The 21,007-nt window shown below is 37.9% G+C and overlaps 1 protein-coding gene and 1 pseudogene across 1 annotated transcript in view; both read right to left on the bottom strand.

Annotated features, from left to right (window-relative positions):
• Positions 1–21,007, bottom strand: part of XPR1 (xenotropic and polytropic retrovirus receptor 1) — a 254,560-nt gene that overhangs the window by 210,226 nt on the left and 23,327 nt on the right. The window lies entirely within an intron of this gene.
• On the bottom strand, positions 11,423–13,301 carry LOC105711628 (cullin-3-like; annotated as a pseudogene).

Raw genomic sequence — 21,007 nt, 5'->3', positions numbered from 1 at the left:
CATACTCTCCCTCTTTCTCCTCCAGCCGATTTTTCCCCTTTAAATATTGAAGCCCTCAGAATTATCTCTGGAAAAAGGCACAGATCACAGACTGTTTCTGTAATTGTGTTTTTATTTCTTCCAGGCATGTCCTAAATTTGGTAAAATAAACTTGTAAACTGATTAAGACATGTCTCAGATACTGTTTGGTTTATATAAAGTTATTAAAATATATATAAACATAAACTAGGACACACTCCTAGTACTTATAACAACCTAGTACATATAACAGTAAAATCTTACAAACTGAATCCAAAGATAACTACAACCAATAATATTCAACCAACAACATTACCACGACAGGAAAAAAGATGGTGTTTTGCTGAAACAAAATCTCAAACTGTAACATGAATGTGGTGCTGACTGCCAATATACATGTTCTTTTGAACTTGGAATGGCTATATTACTGTGTCAAATGTGATGTAATTCTGTAAGTACTTGTCTCTACAGTGAAGCAGCATAACAGAGTGGCTGGGAGCTATAATGTCAGACAACATGTATGAAAACTAACTCTTAGCCAGGCACAGTGGTGTGTATTTGAAGGCCCAGCTTCTTAGGAGGCTGAGGCAGAGGACCACTTGAACCCGGGAGTTCAAGTCAAGCCCGGGCAACATAGCAAAATCCTGTCTCTTTAAAAAAAAAAAAAAAAGTTGGCTGGGTGAGGTGGCTCATTCCTGTAATCCCAGCACTTTGGGAGTCCAAGACAGGTGGATTACCTGAAGTCAGGAGTTCGAGACCAGCCTGGCCAACATGGTGAAACCATGACTCTACTAAAAATAAAAAAATTAGCCAGCCATGGTGGTAGGTGCCTGTAAGCCCAGCTACTCGAGAGGCTGAGGCAGCTAACCCAGGAGACGAAGGTTGCGGTGCGCTGAGATCGCGCCACTGTACTCCAGCCCAGGCAACAAACAAACAACAACAACAACAAAAAGTTGTGTAACCTTGGAAAAATTAACTTCTCTGTACTTTACCACCCTCATCTGTAAAACAGGAATAGTGACGGCACATACCACACAAGACTATAAGGACTATGATAAAAACTCTTAAAACACAATATTAAGTTTGATTCATGATCATACATGAAGAACACTTAGAACACTGCCTAGAACATAGAAAATGCACAAAAAATGTTAGCTAATAGAATACGAACTATCATAAAACTTACATCACAATGGGCTGTGACATTATTTGACCCTGTATTGTCATTTATGCATGAGATGTGTCTCAGTTCTTATAAATTCATCATAAAGTAGTACAGTTCTATCTGGAACCAATATAGCAAAACAAGCATACACATGGGTGCTGCAATCTACTGGTATCACTGGTTTATTAAATGGTCATCTAGACCAGTGGTCACCAACCCTTTCGGCTCTAGGGACTGGTTTCATGGAAAACAATTCTTCCACAGACCGGGGTGGCACGGGAAATTAAACTGTTCCACCTCAGATAGATTCTCATAAAAAGCACAGTTCACGCAGGGGTCAAGCTCCTATAAGACTCTAATGCTGTTGCTGATCTGATGGAAACTCAGGCAGTAATATGAACTGGCCCGCTACTTACCTCCTGCCGTGTGGCCCGGTTCCTAACAGGCCATGGACCAGTTGTGGTCTGCGGCCTAGGGGGTTAGGGACCCTGATCTAGATCACATAAAATATATTCCTATTATTTTTAGATGATTGCTGATGTAAATACACAATATCTTTCATTCTCATAGGAAACCCACAGACTCCAAAGAAAATATATGCAGATCCCAGTTCAAGTATGATTTAAATAATAATGTATCCTAATTTTATTAGTCAATCTAAGAAATTATTTAAATTTTGTACAATATACCTATTTTTTGTACAAATAGGGTATAGTTAAAAGTTAACACGTATATTCAATAAGAACAAATTTCTTATGTTGTTCATTTTGAAAAACCCATATTAGATCACCTCTAATCTCCTTTCCAATGCACAAATGGGTTTCACAGACCATTTAAAGGAGATCAGAAGCTAGAAAAACTCCTACTTCCTATCAGCTAAGATTAAGTTTCATACATAACATACTATAAATATTATGATAATTATCAACAAAATATCTGTTATGTTGCTCTCATTCGCTTCAACAGTCAAAGTCAGCATCTTACAATCTACTGGATTAATAAACAATAAAACAAACAAGCATATGAAGAGAAAGGGCAAGAAATACTTGCTCTCATAAACCTTAAAGGAGTCATAACCCCTGTTAACAATGTTTCACAACTGAATAAAATTTATATCAGATATTTTTTATCTGAACAACCTTTCCAAATGGAAACCTTGAAAAATAAAATTTGAACATATTATTTTAAATGTGCATTATGTGCTCATCTACAATAACCTAGAAATATTCTCCAATTATCTTTTGCAGTTTCCACTTCTTTTTGTATTCTCTTCTTAAATACTTTACCAGAAATATTGGGTGAATGTGCAAGTCCAATACATCTAATATGGTTTCTTTGTCTCATCATCTAAAAGTTAGAAATGTTTTCCTAATAGTAAAATAACAGGACAGTTCTGTAAATCAAATTATAAACCTCAAAAGAGGACATCTAGCAATTCATATGTATTGTGCAAAGAATCAACTTACTAAATAATCTTCATTTCTATCCCAAAATACAAATATACTTACTTAGCTTTGGGTCTAATGACAGAAATAATCTGGAAAGCCAAGAAAAACTCTTACACTCATAGCCTAATATATTAAAATTTAAGATAATGTACTCTTGTACATACTTAACAATCTAAAGCCTAGAGTATATAAGAAGCATTAAGCCTGACTCATTTTCATGGAATTCAAAAGTACCCAGTCAGTAAGAGGCAATTCAATATGGAGAAGTTCTTACAACATTAAATTTTTATTGAATTGATTCAACTAAATGTGTATTAAATATATAAGATATCTGTAATTTGTAATAGGAATTAATTTGGAATGTGTCATATTATATTCACACTTATGAATTTTTGCACTAACATTCTCTGACATTTACTGACATGGCTTTTACTCTTTCCATGTGGGTGTCGCCTGAACTTAGATCTTTGGTCATGTCTGGTAACACAAACTCAGAATGTTCAAAATTCAATTCATTTTCTTCTCAAAGCTTGCTCTTCCATATTCTTTATTTCTGTTAATGTCATCTCCAAATTACACCAGATTAACAATCTCAGTCAAAACAGTTTCACTCATTCAACAAATATTTAAGACTATATTGGCCAGGCATGGTGGCTAACACTTGTAATCCCAGCACTTTGGGAGGCTGAGGCGGGCAGATCATGAGGTCAGGAGTTCAAGACCAGTCTGGCCAACATGGTAAAACCCCGTCTCTATTAAAAATACAAAAGTTAGCTGGACGTGGTGGCAGGCGCCTGTAATCACAACTCTTCCAGAGGCTGAGGCAGGAGAATCATTTGAATCAGGAGGTGGAGGCTGCAGTGAGCTGAGATTGCGCCATTGCATTCCAGCCTGAGCAACAGGGCAAGACTCTTGTCTCAAAAACAAAAGAATATATTATGTGCCAGGCACTATTCTAGACACTTGGGATACATCAGGAGGAAAATAAAAATCACTGTCCTAATATAATTAACATTATTACATTTTCTTTCCACTCATGTATGTACAGATCTGATTCAGTCCACAACTACATCCTCTTTTGCATTCATTATCTCCTATCCTTTTACTTAAACTACTAACTGGTTTAACCATCTATCAGTTTTCATCTCTCTGACACATCTTACAAAATGCTGCCAAATCAATCTTCTCAAACCAGCAGCCTGATTCTTCTGCCCAAAAACTTGCAAAGATTTCCTCACGGCCACAAAATAAAGTCCATACTTCCGAGGTGGCCTTTAAAGCACTCAGAATGGTCCAATTTACTTTTCTAGGCTTATCTTCCAAAATGGAGAAAACCACTTTGATTTTCATAATGAAACCCTCAAAACAAAATAAATTCCATATCACTCATTTTAGAGATCTCAGTATTTCTTCTATCTTTGCCTTTGTTTACTGTTGCCTCCATCTGGAATTCCTTCCGTTTACCCCCATCTTTTAATCCATCTTGTAAATCTTAACCATCCTTCAAGATCCAGGTCAAATTTAAAAGATTGTTCTTTGTCCTCATTCTCTAAAGTCATTGTTCCCTCTTCTGAAATCCTCTAATACTCTATTTGAAACCACCGATACCATTTAATATACCTTATGTTTTAATTACTTACTGTGTCATTTGTTTCTCTATATGACTGTACGGGCACGGTTTTACCTACCTTGCTTATATTAATACTTGCACAAAAGAGGTACACTATAAATATTTCTAGATGTAGTATAATTGAGGACATTACTAAGCTTTATTTACTCAATAACATTACTAGATATCGACTGTATGCACTATTCTAGGCTTTAGAGAAACAAAGACAAATCAAACAAGACATATATAAATAAATAATAAACAATATGTTAAATTCTCAAATAATGAATGAAGCATAATGAAGGCCTAAACTAAGGTCATAGCGGTAAAAAAAAAAATGAAATAGGTGAAATATGGCAAAGAGAGGAGATGCCAAGAAGCAAAATAGAAAGATTAGGCAGACAACTGGCCATGATCTTAGGAAATTAAAGATCTCCAAGTGTCCTAGTCCTTTCAGGATGTTTCTTTTGGCACCTTGATATTTTATTTCCCAAGCTCCAGACTGTGAAAAATAAATTTCCTTTGTTTCTAACTCACCCAGTCTACAGCATTCTTACAGTAACAGCCCTGACAAACTAAGGCACAAGGTAAAAAGAAGAATGGTTAGTGATACTGTCAATAACCAACCTGGAAAAACATTTTTAAAAATATTTGAGCAAAGAAAAGGAGAGTTTGGGTTGACAAATCACTTCAGCTACCTACAGGAAAACAATTAACACGGTCAGTAGACAGACAAAAATAGAGATCTACAATTTGAGCACTAGGTAAGAACTTACAGTTAAGAGGTGGAAACCATCTATGTAAAAGTGATTTGAAATTGCCTAGGCTCTAGGTGGATTAAATTTCTCAGAAGTAAGAATGGGCCAAGGACAGAATCTTTTGGAATGCAAAGAAGCAGAAAGGACAAAAGGAAAATACAGGCATATACGGTGTCACAAAAATTAAGTGAGAGAAGATTCTGAGATGACAGAGTATGAATAACCAAAAATCTGTCCCCCCACCTAGTCAAAAACTTCACTGACAGAAACCTCTCTCTCCAATCAAAAGTCTGCTTTAACTATTCTGGAATTCTTAGTCTATTGAAGGCTTGCAACTTCCAAGGGAAGGCTAGGACAGTAAACTCAAGTTAACCTCAGTTAATTTCAGCTCTCAGCACAGTAGCAGCTACCCATCATTCACCCCTAGCTCCATAAAAGATAGTTGTGCACAGGTTCCTGGAGCTGCCTGTACACAGCCTATGGGAACCAGGACGGGCAAACACACACACACACACACACACACACACACACACACACACACACACACACCCCTTGTCCTACAAACATCAGCAATCTGTTCTAGTCACTTGATTGCTGCTTCTGATCAGAGGTGCAGACAGAGGTGGGCAGACCATTATGCTGAACATCCCCACACTGTTCCAAGACCCATCCCCTTCCAGCTAAAGTGACTGCCAGAGGATTTAAAGGACCCTTTTCCCACCTTTGTATTTTTCTTTTCCCCTTTTGAGGGCAATACATCAAGGACCAGGACATTCACAAGTAAATGCACATACAGGGAAAACTGGAAAGTGACTATGCATGCCCAGGGAAAGGTACAGGCTCAGAAAAGATCCAAGAAGGTGTTAATACCTCAGGCCTTGGCACAGAGACAGCTCCCAACAACAAAAAGCAAAACAATAATAACAACAAAAAACAGCAAACCTAAAAGAATCTGGGGCCGGGCGCGGTGGCTCACGCCTATAATCCCAGCACTTTGGGAGGCCGAGGCAGGTGGATCACGAGGTCAAGAGATCCAGACCATCCTGGTCAACAAGGTGAAACCCCGTCTCTACTAAAAATAAAAAAATTAGCTGGGCATGGTGGTGCACGCCTGTAGTCCCAGCTACTCGGGAGGCTGAGGCAGGAGAATTGCCTGAACCCAGGAGGCGGAGGTTGCAGTGAGCCGAGATCACGCCATTGCACTCCAGCCTGGGTAACAAGAGTGAAACTCCGTCTCAAAAAAAAAAAAAAAAAATATGCAAAGAAACAAGAATGTTATGTATAATCTATTCAAAGAAAACAACTGTCTCTGAAAAGGACATGATGGCAGACCTACTAGGCAAAGAATTTAAAACAACTATCTTAGAGATGCCCAAGAACTAAGAAAAGATGCAGAGAAAGTCAAGAAAATGATATATGAACATAATGAAAATACCAACAAAGAGATAGAAAACTTAAAAAAAGAAACTTAAAAGAAATTCTAGTGGCCAGGCATGGTGGCTCATGCCTATAATCACACCACTATGAGAGGCCAACAGAGGAGGACTGCTTGAGCCCAGGAGTTTGAGACCAGCCTGAGCAATAATAGCAAGACTCTGTTCCTTAAAAAAAAAAAAAATGAAAAAAAATTAGTCAGGTATGAACAGGGAGGATGATCCCATGAACCCAGGAGGATAAAGCTGCTGTGAGCTGTGATCACACCACTGCACTCCAACCGGGCCAGAGAGAGTAAGATCTTGTCTCAAAAATAAAAATAAATGTAAAAGAAAGAAATTACTGAGCTGCAAAGTATAATAACTAAAATAAAAATTTCACTAGAGGAACTGAAAGGGAGACTTGAGGAAGCTGAAGAATAAGCACAGTTTAAAATGGGACCATGGAAGCTACTGAGTCTGATGAACAGAAAGAAAAAAATTGAACAGGGACCTGTGGGATACCACCAAGCCAACCAACATACATATGGTAGGAGTTCCAGAAGGAAAAGAGAGAGAAACAGAGAAAGAAACACAGAGACTAGCTGAAGAAATAACGGGTGGAAACTTCCCAAATATGATGTAGGAAATGAATAAAAATGGCCAAGAAACTCAAAGAACTCCAAGTAATACGAACTCAGAAATCCACACTGAGATATATTACAACTTTCAAACTGTCAAAAACTCAACAAGAGAGATTCCTGAAAGCAGCAAAAAAGAAGCAACTCATCACATACAAGCGAACTTCAAAAAGATAATTAGCAGATTTCTCACCAAAAACTTTGGAGGCCAGAAGTCAGCAGGCCAATATAGTTAAAGTGCTAAAAGAGAAAAACTATCAACCAAGAATCTTATATTCAACAAAACTGTCCTTCAAAATTGAGGGAGAAATTAGGACATTCCCAGATAAATGGCTGAAGAAGTTTGCTACTACTAGATTTCCCCTGTAAGAAATAGTTAAGGGAATCCTGCAAAATGAAATGAAAGAACATAGTAACTCAGAGCTGCATAAAGAAAGAAAAGATCTCAATAAAGATAAATATATGGGCAATTATGAAAGCCAGTGTTACTGTAACAACAATTTTCAACTACGTTTTTTGTTTTCTACATTATTTAAGAGTCTAACACATTCAAAAGAATTATTATTTTAAGTTTCTGGGCACATAGTGTATAAAAATGGAATTTTATAACATCTACACAACTGAAAGGGATGGAGATACAGCTGTAAAGAAGCACTTTTCATATGTTATTGAGGTTAAGCTGATATAAATTCAAATTAGAGTGTTTTAACTAAAGGATGTTAAATGTACTCCTCTGCATGGTAACCACAAAGAAAATATTTTCAGTACATACGTACAAGCAAATGACAAAGAAATGTAAACATTTCACTACAAAAAATCAACTAAACACATAAGGAGGAAATAAGGGCCAAAAAAATCTATAAAGAATATATAAAATAGAAAAATGACATAATTACGCCTTATCAGTAATTACTTTAAATGTAAATGAATTAAATTCTCCAATGTAAAGACAAAGATTAGCAAAATAGATAAAAATACATGATCCAACTATAAGCTGCCTAAAAGACACTCAACTTTAGATGTAAAGACACAAATTGAAAGTAAAAGGATGGAAATAGATTGTACAAATAGTAACAAGAAAGATTTTAAGTCAAGAAAAACTTAAAAGACACAAAGAAAAACATTATATATATGTTTTTTAAAGGTTCAATACAGCAAGAAAATGTAACATTTACAGTAGTCACTCCTTATCCAGTTTTACTTTCTGCAGTTTTGTTTACCCATGGTACAGATCGTTAAGATATTCTGAGAAAAAGGGAAAGACCACATTTACATAACTTTTATCATGGTATATTGCTATAACTGTTCTATATTATTATTAGTTATTATTGTTAATCTCTTACTGTACCTAATTTATAAATTAAACTTCATCATACAAATATATGTATAGGAAAAAACATAGTACATATAGGGTTTGGTACTATCCATTGTTTCAAGTATCCACTGGGGTCTTGGAACATCCCCTATGGATAAGCAAGAACTACTGTAGAAACATTTATGCACTAGGCCAGGTGCAGTGGCTCACATCTGTAATCCCAGCACTTTGGGAGGCCAAGGCAGGCAGATCACCTGAGTGAGGTCAGGAGTTCAAGACCAGCCTGGCCAACATGGTGAAACCCTGTCTCTACTAAATGGTGGCCCATGCCTGTAATCCCAGCTACTCAGGAGGCTAAGGTAGGAGAATCTCATGAACCCAGAAAGTGGAGGTTGCAGTGAGCCAAGATCGTACCATTACACTCCAGCCTGGGAGACACAGCAAGACACCATCTCCTAAAAGAAAAAAAAAATTATACACCAAAGACAGACTACCAGAATATATGGAGCAAAAATTAACAGAATTGAATGGAAAAATAGACACTTGTACAATAATAGTTGAAGACTTCAATATCCCCCTGACCAATAATAGATAAAATAACCAGACAGTAGACATACACGTAACACTCTACCCAATGACAACAGCATACGCATTCTTTTCAAGTACACGTGGTACATCTTCCAGGATAGATTATTTGTTAGGCCAGAAACTAAGCCTCAACAGATTTTTTTTTTTTTGAGACAGAGTTTCGCTCTTGTCGCCCAGGCTAGAGTGCAATGGTGCAATCTCAGCTCACTGCAACCTCTGCCTCCTGGATTAAAGCGATTCTCCTGCCTCTGCCTCCCAAGTAGCTGGGATTATAGGCGCCCAACACCAGCCCAGCTAATTTTTATATTTTTAGTAGAGACAGGGTTTCACCATGTTGGCCAGGCCAGTCCTGACCTCCTAAGCTCAGGTGATCCACCCAGCCCAGCCTTCCAAAGTGCTGAGATTACAGGTGTGAGCCACCACACCCGCCTCAATAGATTTTAAAAGAGATAATCATACAAAGAAAGTATTTCTTCTGATCACAATAGTATGAAATTAGAAATCAATAACAGAAATAAAACTTGAAAATTCATAAACCGTGGAAAGTAAACAACACTTACTTGAATAACTCATGGATCAAAAAAGAAATCACAAGGAAAATTGTAAAATATTTAGAGAGGAATGAAAATAAAAACAACATACTAAAACGAGACACTGTGAAAACAGTGTTAAGGGACAAATTTATAGCTGTGAATGGATTTTAAATCAACAACCTAATATAACAACTTACAGAACTAGAAAAAGAAGAACAAACTAAACCCAAGGGTAACAGAAAGAGGGAAACAGGCTGGGCACGGTGGCTCATGCCTATAATCCCAGTGCTTTGGGAGGCCGATGCGGGGTGGATCACTTGAGGTGAGGAGTTCAAGACCAGTCTGGCCAACATGGTGAAACCCCCGTCTCTACTAAAACCCACAAATTAGCTGGATGTGGTAGCATATGCTTGTAATCCCAGCTACTCAGGAGGCTGAGGCAGGAAAATCGCTTGAGCCCAGAAGGTGGAGGTTGCAGTGGGCCAAAATCATACCACTACACTCCAGTCTGGGTGACTGAGCAAGACTCTGTCTCAAAAAAATGAAAGAGGGAAATAAATATGAGAGCAAAGATAAATGAAATCAATAACAGAAAAACAACAGAGAAAAATTAATGAAACCAAAAGTCAGTTTTTTGAAATGATTAACAAAACTGACAAACCTTTAGCTGGATGGACTAGAAATAAAAGAGAGAAGACTCAAATTACTAAAATCAGAAATGAAAGTAGGGGCATTACTACTGATTTTATAGAAATAAAAAGTATGACAAAAGAATACTGTGAACAACTATGCACCAGCAAACTGGATAATCCAGATGACATGGACAAATTCCTAGAAACGTAAAACCTGGTAAGACCAAATCATGAAGAAATAGAAAATGTGAATCAATCTATAATTAGTAAGAACATTGACTCCATAATCCCAATAAAGAAAGGCCCTGGACCTCATGGCTTCACTGGTGAACTCTACCCAACAATTAAAGAATACCAACCCTTCCCAAACTTTTCCAAAAAACTGAATAGGAGGAAATGCTTCCTAACTCATGCTATGAGGCTAGTATTACTTTGATACCAAAGTCAGACAAATACACTACAAGAAAACTATAGACAAATATCTCCAATGAACTTTGATGCAAAAATCCTCAACAAAATACTAGAAAGCCAAATTCAGCATCATATTAAAAGGATTACACACCATGACCAAGTGGGATTTATCACTGAAATGAAATAATTCCTGTGTTGAAATGACAGTTCAACATAGGAAAATCAACCAATGTAATATACCACATTAACAGAATGAAGGTGGGGGAGGGAAATCACATGATCACTCAATTGCTAAAGAAACACATTTGACAAAATTCAACTCTCCAACATGATTTTAAAGAAAAAAAAATCATTCAACAGACTAGGTATAGAAACTACCTTAAGATAATAAAAGCCATATCTGAAAAATCTACAATGAATGGTGAAAGACTGAAATTTGACCAGGCTCAGTGGCTCATGCCTGTAATCCCCACACTTGGGGAGGCCAATGCGGGCAGATCGCTTGAGCACAGGAATTTGAGACCAGCCTATGCAACATGGTGAAATCTCATCTCTACAAAAAAAAAAATACAAGAATTAGCCGAGTGTGTTGGCATTCACCTGTAGTTCCAGCAACTCAGGAGCCTGAGGTGGGAAGAAAACTTAAACCTGGGAGGTGGAGATTGCAATGACCCAACACTGCACCCGGGTGACAGAGTGAGACCTTATCTTTAAAAAAAAAAAAAAAAAAAAAAAAACAAATGGTTTCCTCTAAGATCAGGAACAAGGAAAGATGCCCATTTTCATCATTTATGTTCAATTTAAGTTCTAGCCAGGGTAATTGGTAAGAAAAAGAAATAAGTGACATCCAAAGTAGAAAGTAAAATTATCTTTTTCTTTTTTTTTTTTAATATTTAATGATTTAAAAGAACTTCCCAGTCCATGTGAAGAGTACAGTCCAAGAATAAATCAAATTTCTGAATGCATTTTATGCTACATATGTGTATACTTTGCAATCCTCAGGTGTTCGTGCCAAATATTCTCTCTCAATAAGTCCTTCAATACGTTTCTTAATAACAACTGGACTTGGTAAGAATTGAGCCTTCAACTGCTGAGTTACCTCCACTACTAGAACATTGTGCTGCATCTTCTTTCTAGATTTCATTATCCGCACTATAGCAGCTTCTATCTCATGTTTTCTGTCATCATCTACTTTCTGCCTTGTTTCTTTCCTCTCTGGGTCGGATTCACCTTGTTTGGCAGCAACTGTTTGAATCTTGATTCTGTGTAGTTTGGATGTGAACTGGTTATTAACTGTAATTAAACAACCATTTTCTATTTCCTTTGATTTGGGTTCTTTTGTAAGAACCCACTGTGTTGCTTTACCACAGGCGAGGGACTGTAGGGCTCTAACAGGCTCTCTTTCAGGGATATCTGTCTCTTGCTGAATTTCCTCAAACATGTATTTTTCTCTATTATTAAAGAGCATTAATATGGTCATCTGGAAAGTGGAGACTTGCAATATGTGCTTCCGTGTATTAGAGCCAGTTACTTGTGCACCTCCAACACCAACTTCAGATCCATCTTCCTTTTCAACTGGTCCATAAAATGTGGCATTGAGATCTGCGGAACCCATATGATGCTGGAGTGTGAGCTGTCGATCACTGTGTTTGGCTAAGTAGAACCTTCTGAATATCTCAAAAGCATGTCTTGGTGCTGGTGGGATGTTGCACTTTGGTGTGGCTGACTGAGTGCGCCAATATCCTATCGTGAGCACGCAGACTGTAAGATCAACACCACCTACAGATACACCAGTTGCCTATAGATGTTGCCTGAATTCATCCATCGTTGTGTTTGAGATGCTCATATCCCTAAATATTCCTTCCAGTTTTGATGTGAACTGACATCCACATTCAGTCTTTAACTTAGATATCATGTTTTTTTCAGAGTCATCAGAAACACTTTTATTTGTGAGAAGTCTCCTTGCCAAGTGTTGTTTATAATAACGTTCAAATACATCTTTTTCTTGCATAAACCTAAAAAGGACCATTGCCTTATCCAATATTGTTTCTACTTCTTGTTCTGTTAGCCCTTTGACTCCCTTTTTCAGCTTATCATCAATAAATAATGAGAGGTATTCAGGAGACCTGGAGTTGAGGTTGAGAAAATACTCAAAGTCACCCGCAATAGTTTGTTTAAAGAGCCGGTCATTGATGAATGATTCTAGAAGGAAGGGATCAAACCTACTCTTCAGATCCAATAAGCCCTGGATATAGTCAACTGGATTTTTTCCTTCTCCTTCTTCAGAAACAAGAGCTTTACCTTGCTCCCTCAAATAGGAACTCATACACTCACACATTGTTTTCAAACCATTTGGCACACAACTAAATAACTTGTACATGCAAGCAAGGTCTTCTGTCTTTCCATTTTTCAACATATGTCCTAGCCCAGAATTCTCCATTTCTACATAGTCTTCATGTGCTTGGAAATGATTTCCCTCTCAACCACCTTTACAATTGGTTCTTCCATTGATTTGTCAAAGCAGTGCATCACTCGTTCTATTTCTTCATTAATTCCAGCTTCTACTTTATTTATATATACCGAAGCACTATTTTCTCCTAAAAATTTCTGGCTTTCCATCTGAAAAAATTCTGCAGACATTTCCAAAAAAGGAGCCTTAAAATCTTCTTCATAGACTGATTTCCTTCAAGACCTAAAATCATTAACATCTGGCAAGCATTTCTTATTGCGCCTCTGTCTACAACTTCTCCTTTCTGTTCTCTTGCAATCATCTCTATTTGCGTATGCTAATTTTATATGTAGAAAGCCCTAAAGATTCCATACAAAAAAAAAGAAAAACTAATCAATGAATTTAGCAAAGTAGCTGATACAAAGCTGACACAAAGTAGGATATGAAATTAACATGCAAAAATTAGTTGCATTTCTATACACTAACAATCAACAATCTAAAAAGGAAACAACAAATTGCAGAAACATTCTGAAAACGAGAGCAATTCCATTTAACAACAACATCAAAAAGAATAACATACTTAGGAATTCACTAATGCAAATAAGTGAAAGACTTGTACAATATAAACAAGAAAATGTTGCTGAAAGAAATGAATGACAAATAAATGGAAACACATCCCATGTTCATGTGTATTATAAGACTTAATACTGTTAAGATGTCAATACTACTCAAAGTGATCTTTTCAGTTCAATACCTATCGAAATCCTAATCAATTCAGTACAATACCTATTGAAATCCTAATCATCTTTCTTGCACAAATAGAATAAAATCCATTCTGAAATTCACATGGAATCTCCATGGACGCTGAATAGCTACAAGAATCTTGAAGAAGCACAAAGCCAGAGGACTCACACTTCCTGATTTCTAAACTTACTATAAAGCTACAATAATCCAAATAGTATGGTACTGACATAAAGTTAAACCAATGGAATAGAGAGTCCAGAAATAAACCCTCCTATATATGGCCAAATAAATTGTGATGAGGGTGCCAAGATCATTCAATGGAAACAACAGTCTTTTCAATGAATAATACTGGGGAAATTGGATATCTACACCCAAAAGAAGGAAGGTGTATCCTTATCCAACACCACACACAAAAATTAACTCAAAAATCATAGTTAAGGGAGGCAGAGCAAGATGGTAGAATAGAAGCCTCCATAAATCATCCTCCCCAAAGGAATACCAAATTTAATGACTATCTACATAAAAAAAAACCCTTCATATGGATCAGAAATCAGGTGAGTAAACTTAGTAACTGGTTTGAACTTCATATCACTGAAAGAGTCACTGAAGAAGGTAGGAAGGACAGTCTTGAATTGCTGACACACCACCCCCCCACCAACTCCTAGCAGTGGCCAGCTATGTGGCACAGAGAGCAAATCTCTGCACTTGAGGGAGGGAGAGTGCAGCAATTGTGAGACTTCACATTGGAATCCAGTGCTACCAACACCAGGCTGAATTCAGGCAGCACCCATGGAGGGAGCATTTAGTCCAGCCCTAGCCAGAGGGGAATCATCTATACTAGTAGCAGGAACTGGAGTTTCAGCAAGTCTTGCCACCAAGGGCTAAAGTGCTCTGGCACGCTAAATAAACTTGAAAGACTATCTAGGTCAGTGGTCCCCAACCCTGAGGCTCTAAACCAGTGCTGCTCTTTGGCCTGTTAGGAACCAGGCCACATAGCAGGAGGTAATATGGTTTGGCTGTGTCCCCACCCAAAATCTCATCTTGAATTGTAATTCCCATAATCCCAAGATGGCAAGGGTGGGACAAGGTGGAGATACTTGGATCATGGCAGCGGTTTTCCCCATGCTGTTCTTGCGACAGTGAGTGAGTCTCATGAGGTCTGGTGGTTTTAAAAGTGTCGGGCATTTCCCTTGCTTGCACTCACTCCATCCTGCCACCCTTTGAAGAAGGTGTCTGCTTCTCCTTTGTCTTCCACCATGATTATAAGTTTCCTAATGCCTCCAAAGCAATGGGGAACTGTGAGTCAATTAAACCTCTTTCCTTTATATTTAATAAATTACCCAGTCTTAGGTATTTCTTCATAACAGTATGAGAATGAACAAATACAGGAAGTGAGAGGTGCGCAAGTGAGCATTACTGCCTGAGCTCCACCTCCTGTCAGATCAGCAGTAGCAATAGATTCTCATAGGAGCACGAATGCTATTGTGAACTGCACATGCAAGGGATCTAGGTTGTGTGCGCCTTGTGAGAATCTCACTAATGCCTAAAGATCTGAGGTGGAACATTTTCATCTGGAAACAACTTCCCCTCCTCCATCCATGGAAAAATTGTCTACCATGAAACCCGTCCCTGGTGCTAAAAAGGTTGGGGACTGCTGGTCTAGGCCACAAGGACTGCAACTCTTAGGCACGACCTAGTGCTGTGCTGGGATCAGAGCCACTGGATTTGGGGGACACATGACTTAGTAAGACACCAGCCAGGGCAACTAAGGAGGTGTTCATGTCATCTTTCCCACAATGCCAGGCAGCAAGGCTGGCAACTCCAAAAGAAACCCCTTCCTTCTGCATGAAGAGAGGACAGGGAAGAGTAGAGGGTACTTCAGCTTGCAACTGGGATACCAGCTGAGCCACAGTAGGAAAGGGCACTGGGCAGTGTCATGAGGTCCCCCATTCCAGGCCCTGGCTCTCAGACAACATTTCTAGACACACCCTGGACCTGAAGGGAACCAGCTGTCTTCAAGGGAAAAACCTAGTCCTGGCAGGATTCATCATTTGCTGAACACAGAACCAATGGGCCCTGAATAATCAGCAGTGATAACCAGGTAGTATACACCATGGGCCTTGGGTGTATACTGAGACATGCTAGCTTCACGTGTAACCTGGCACATTCACAGCTGTGGTGGCTATGAGGAAAGACTACTTCAGCTTAAGAAAAACAAAGGGAAGAGTAAAAGGAACTTTGTCTTGAGCTTCGGTACTAGCTCAAGGAAAGAGCCCTAAGCAGGCTTCTGGGGTCCCCAATTCCAAGCCTTAGCTCTTAGACAGCATCTCTAGACCTACCCTGTGCCAGAGGGGAGTCCACTGCCCTGAAGGGTGAGTCCCAGGCGTAGCAGCATTCACTACAAACTAACTGAAGAGCCCTTGGACCATAAGTGCACACTGGTGATATCCTGGCAGTACTTCCTGTGGACCTATAGTGTTGGTGGACATGGGGAGACTCCTCTGCCTGAGAAAAGAGAAGCAATGAGTAGAACGAACAGTGGTTTCAGCACCAGTTCAGTTGCAGTAGAATAGAGCAGCAGGTAGATTTCTGAGGTTTCAGAATCTAGGCCCTGGCTCCCAGACAGCATCTCTAGACCTGCCCAGGGCCTTGGGGAACTTGACACCCTTAAGGGAAGAACACAAGCCTGGCTGGCTTCACTACCTAATGAATGTAGAGCCCTAGGTCCTTGAGCAAATATAGGTAACTGGCAGGTGGTGGTTACAGCAGTCCTTCAGAAACACTCAGTGCTATGCTAGCTTCGGGTCTGACCCAGTGTGGTCCCAATGATGGTGGCCCAAGGGGTGCTTGTCTCACCCCTCCCCAAGCTCCAGGCACCTCAGTACAAAAAGAGAAACTCTGTTTTTCTGGGAGAAAGTAAAGGATAAGAACAAAAGTCTCTAACTAGCAATCCAGAGAATTTTTCCAAATCTTATCCAAGACGGTCAAGGTGGTACCTCTATGAGTCTGCAAGAACCACAATGTTACTGGGCTTGGAGTACCCTCTAATGCAGATACAGCTGCAGTGACTAAAATCACAATACCCAAGTCTCTCTGAATACCTGGAAAGTCTTTGCAGAGGGATGGGTATAAACAAACCCAGATTGCAAAGATTGCAATACATAACTCTTGAATGCTCAGATACCAGTGAACAATCCACAAGCATTAAGACATCCAGGAAAACATGACCTCACTAAAGGAACTAAATAAGGTACCAGGAACCAATCCCAGAGAAAAGGAGATATGTGACCTTTCAGATAGAATTCAAAACAGCTGTTTTGAAGAAACTCCAAGAAATTGAAGATAAAGCAGAGGAGGAATTCAGATTCCTATCAGATAAATTTAACAAAGAAACTGAAATAATGAGAAAGAATCATGCAGAAATTCTGGAGTTGAAAATGGAACTGACATACTGAAGAATGCATTAAAGTCTCTTAATAGCAGAAGTGATCAAGCAGAAAAAAATAGTGAGCTTAAAGACACACTATTTGTAAACACACAGTCAGAAGAAATGAAAGAAAAAGGAATAAAAAAAGAGTAAAGTATGACTACAAGATCGAGACAATAACCTCAAAAGGGCAAATCTAAGAGTTATTGACCTCAAACAGGATGTAGAGAGAGACTTGGGCAGAAATTATTTGAAGAGATAACTTCCCAAACCGAAAGAGAACTTCTCAGACCTAAAGAAGGATATCAATATTCAACTACAAGAAGGTTATAGAACACCAAGCAGAATTAAACCGAAGAAGATTACCTTAAGGCATTTAATAATCAAACTCCCAAAGATCAACAATAAAGAAAAGAAAAGATCATAAAAGCAGCAAGAGAAAAGAAACAAATAACATACAATGGAGCTCCAATACATCTGGCAGCAGACTTTTCAAAGGAAACCTTACAGACCGAGAGAGTGGCATCACATATTTAAAGTAATGAAGGAAAAAAACTTTTATCCAAGAATACTATTTGACAAAAATATCCTTCAAATATGTCAGAAATGCTACTGATTTTTGTATGTTGATTTTGTATCCTGCAACTTTAATAAATTTGTTTAGCAGGTTTTTTTTGCAATAGAATATGCATAAATTACATGCAATGTGTGTTCTTTTTTAAAAAATATATTTTATTACACTTTAGATTCTGGGGTACATGTGCAGCACTGCATGTTCTCACTCATAGGCAGGTGTTCAACAATGAGAACACATGGACACAGGGAGGGGAGCATCACACTCTGGCGTCTGTTGGCGGGGGGACTAGGGAAAGGACAGTGGGAGGGTAGAGAGGTTGGAGAGGGATAATAGAGGGAGAAATGCCAGATATAGGTGACAGGGGGATGGAGGCAGCAAACCACATTGCCATGTATGTACCTATGCAACAATTCTGCATGTTTTGCACATGTACCCCAGAACCTAAAGTGCAATAAAATATATTTTTTAAAAAAGAACCCACATTGCATGTACATACAGTAGCATTTCTGTATGTCAACAACAAATGATCTTTAAAAGAAATCAAGAAAGTAATCCCATTTACAATAGGTACAAATAAAATTAAGTACCGAGGAATTAACCAAAGAAGTGATAGATATCTACAATTAAAACTATAAAATGTAAAAAAATTAAAGAGGGCACACATGCAAAAAACGAACAGATATTCCATGTTCATGGATTGGAAGAATTAATACTGTTAAAATGTCCACACTACCCAAAGCAATCTACAGATTCAATGCAATCCCTATCAAAAAAAACAACGAAATTCTTCACAGAAATAGAAAAAACAATCCTAAAATGTATATGAAGCCACAAAAGACCCAGAATAGCCAAAGCAATCCTGAGCAAAAAGAAAACCAGCAGAATCACATCACCTGACTTCAACTTATACTACAGAGCTATAGTAACCAAAACAGCATGGCACTAGCATAAAAACAGACACATAGAACAATGGAAAAGAATAAAGAATCCAGAAACAAATCTATACATCTACAGTGAACTCATTTTCAGCAAAGTTGCCAAGAACATACATTGGAGAAAGGACAATCTCTTCAGTAAGTGGTACTGAAAAAACTGTATATACCCATGCAGAAGAACAAAACTAGACCCCATTTCTCACCATATACTAAAGTCAAATCAAAATGGATTAAAGGCTTAAATTTAAAACCTCAACCTATGAAACTACTGAAAGAAAACACTGGGAAAAGGCTCCAGGACACTGGACTGGAGAAAGATTTCCTGAATACCCCACAAGCACAGGCAACTAGAGCAAACTGGACAAATAGGATCACATCAAGTTAAAAATCTTCTGCACAGCAAAGGAAACAATCAACAAAATGAAGAGAAAATCCACAGAATGGGAAAAAAATATTTCCTATAACAACGGTATAGGAAAAAATATCTAATAATCCAATTAAGAAATGGGCCAAAGATCTGAATAGACATTTCTCAAAAGAAGACACGCAAATGGCAAACAGGCATACGAAAAGGTGCTCAACATCACTGATCATCAGAGAAATGCAAATCAAAACTGCAATGAGATATCATCTCATCCCAATTAAAATAGCTTTTATCCAAAAGACAAACAATAATAAATGCTGGTAAGGATGTGGAGAAAAGGGAACCCTCATATGCTACTGGTGGGAATGTAAATTAGTACATCCACTATGGAGAACAGTCTGGAGGTTCCTCAAAAACTAAAAACATAACTACCATATGATTCAGCAATCCCACTGCTAGATATATACCCAGAATAAAGAAAATCAGTATATCCAAGAGACATCTGCACTCCCACATTTGTTACAGCACTGTTTACAATGGCCAAGATTTAAAAGCAACCCAAGTCTATGTCAATAGATGAATGAATAATTAAAATGTGATATATATATACACAATGGAGTACTATATAGTCATTAAAAAGAAAGAGACTTTGTCATCTGTAACAACATGGAGGGAACTGGAAGTCATTATGTTAAGTCAAAGAAGCCAGGCACAGAAGGACAAACTTTGCATCCTTTCACTCGTTTGTGAAAGCTAAAAATTAAAACCATCGAACTCATGGAGATAAGAGAGTACAAAGATAGTTACCAGAGGCTAAGAAGAGTAGTGAGGGGCAGATAGTTAATGGGTACCAAAAAAGTTAGAAAGACTGAATAAGATCTAGTATTTGATAACACAACAGGTTGACTATAGTCAATAATAATTTCAGTATACATTTTAAAATAACTGAGAGCATAATTAGACTGTTTATAAGAGGAAGAATAAATGTTTGAAGTGAAGAATACCTCATTTACCCAGACAAATATTACACATTGTAGACTTATATCAAAACGTGCTACATACTCCATAAATATATACACCTACTTTGCATCCACAGAAATTAAAAATTTTTAAAAATCAGATGATACTCAGTAATAAATAACAAAAATTGTGCAAACTCAAAAAGGATAAAAGACCCAAATGTAAAACTTAAAGCTATAAAACTCTTAGAAGAAAGCAGAGGACAAAAGTTTCACAACACTGCATGTAGCATAAGACACCAAAGGCACAGGCAACAACAACAAAAATAGACAAATTGGACTTCATAAAAACTTTCAAAAATTGTACATCAAAAGAACACTATCTTAGCCAGGTATGGTGCTGCACACCTAGAGTCCCAGCTACTCAGGAGGCTGAGGTGGGAGGACTGCTTGAGCCCAGGAGGCAGAGGTTGTAGTGAGCCAAGATCACACCACTGCACATCAGCCTGGGAGACAGAATGAGACCTTGTCTCAAAAAAAAAGAGACTATCAACATAATTGAAAAGTAACCCAATGAATGGGAGAAAATAGTTACAAATCATATATTTGATAAGGGGTTAATATCCAGAATAGATACAGAACTCTTAAAACTCAACAACAAAAAACAATCCAATTCAAAAATGGACAAAAGACTTGAATAGATATTTCTCCAATGAAGCTATAGAAATAACCAAACTAACAACATAAAAAGATGCTCAACATCATTAATCATTAGGGAAGTGCAAATCAAAACTACAATGAGATACCATTTTCATATAATAGGATGGCTACTATTTAAAAAAAGAATAGACAATAGTGTTGGCAAAAATGTGGAGAAATTGTGCACCGTTGGTGGAAATGTAAAATGGTACAGTTGCTGTGGAAAACACTATGGTAGTTCCTCAAAAAATCAAAAATGTAGATTTGATTTTTTATAAGATCCAGCAATTGTACTTCTGAGTATATACCCAAAAGTTTTGAAA

The sequence above is a fragment of the Aotus nancymaae genome, unplaced genomic scaffold (assembly GCF_030222135.1).
Source record: "Aotus nancymaae isolate 86718 unplaced genomic scaffold, 86718_ANA_hifiasm-v0.15.2.pri h1tg000108l, whole genome shotgun sequence".
NCBI lineage: Eukaryota > Metazoa > Chordata > Mammalia > Primates > Aotidae > Aotus > Aotus nancymaae.
This window is presented reverse-complemented; position numbering and strand designations above follow the sequence as displayed.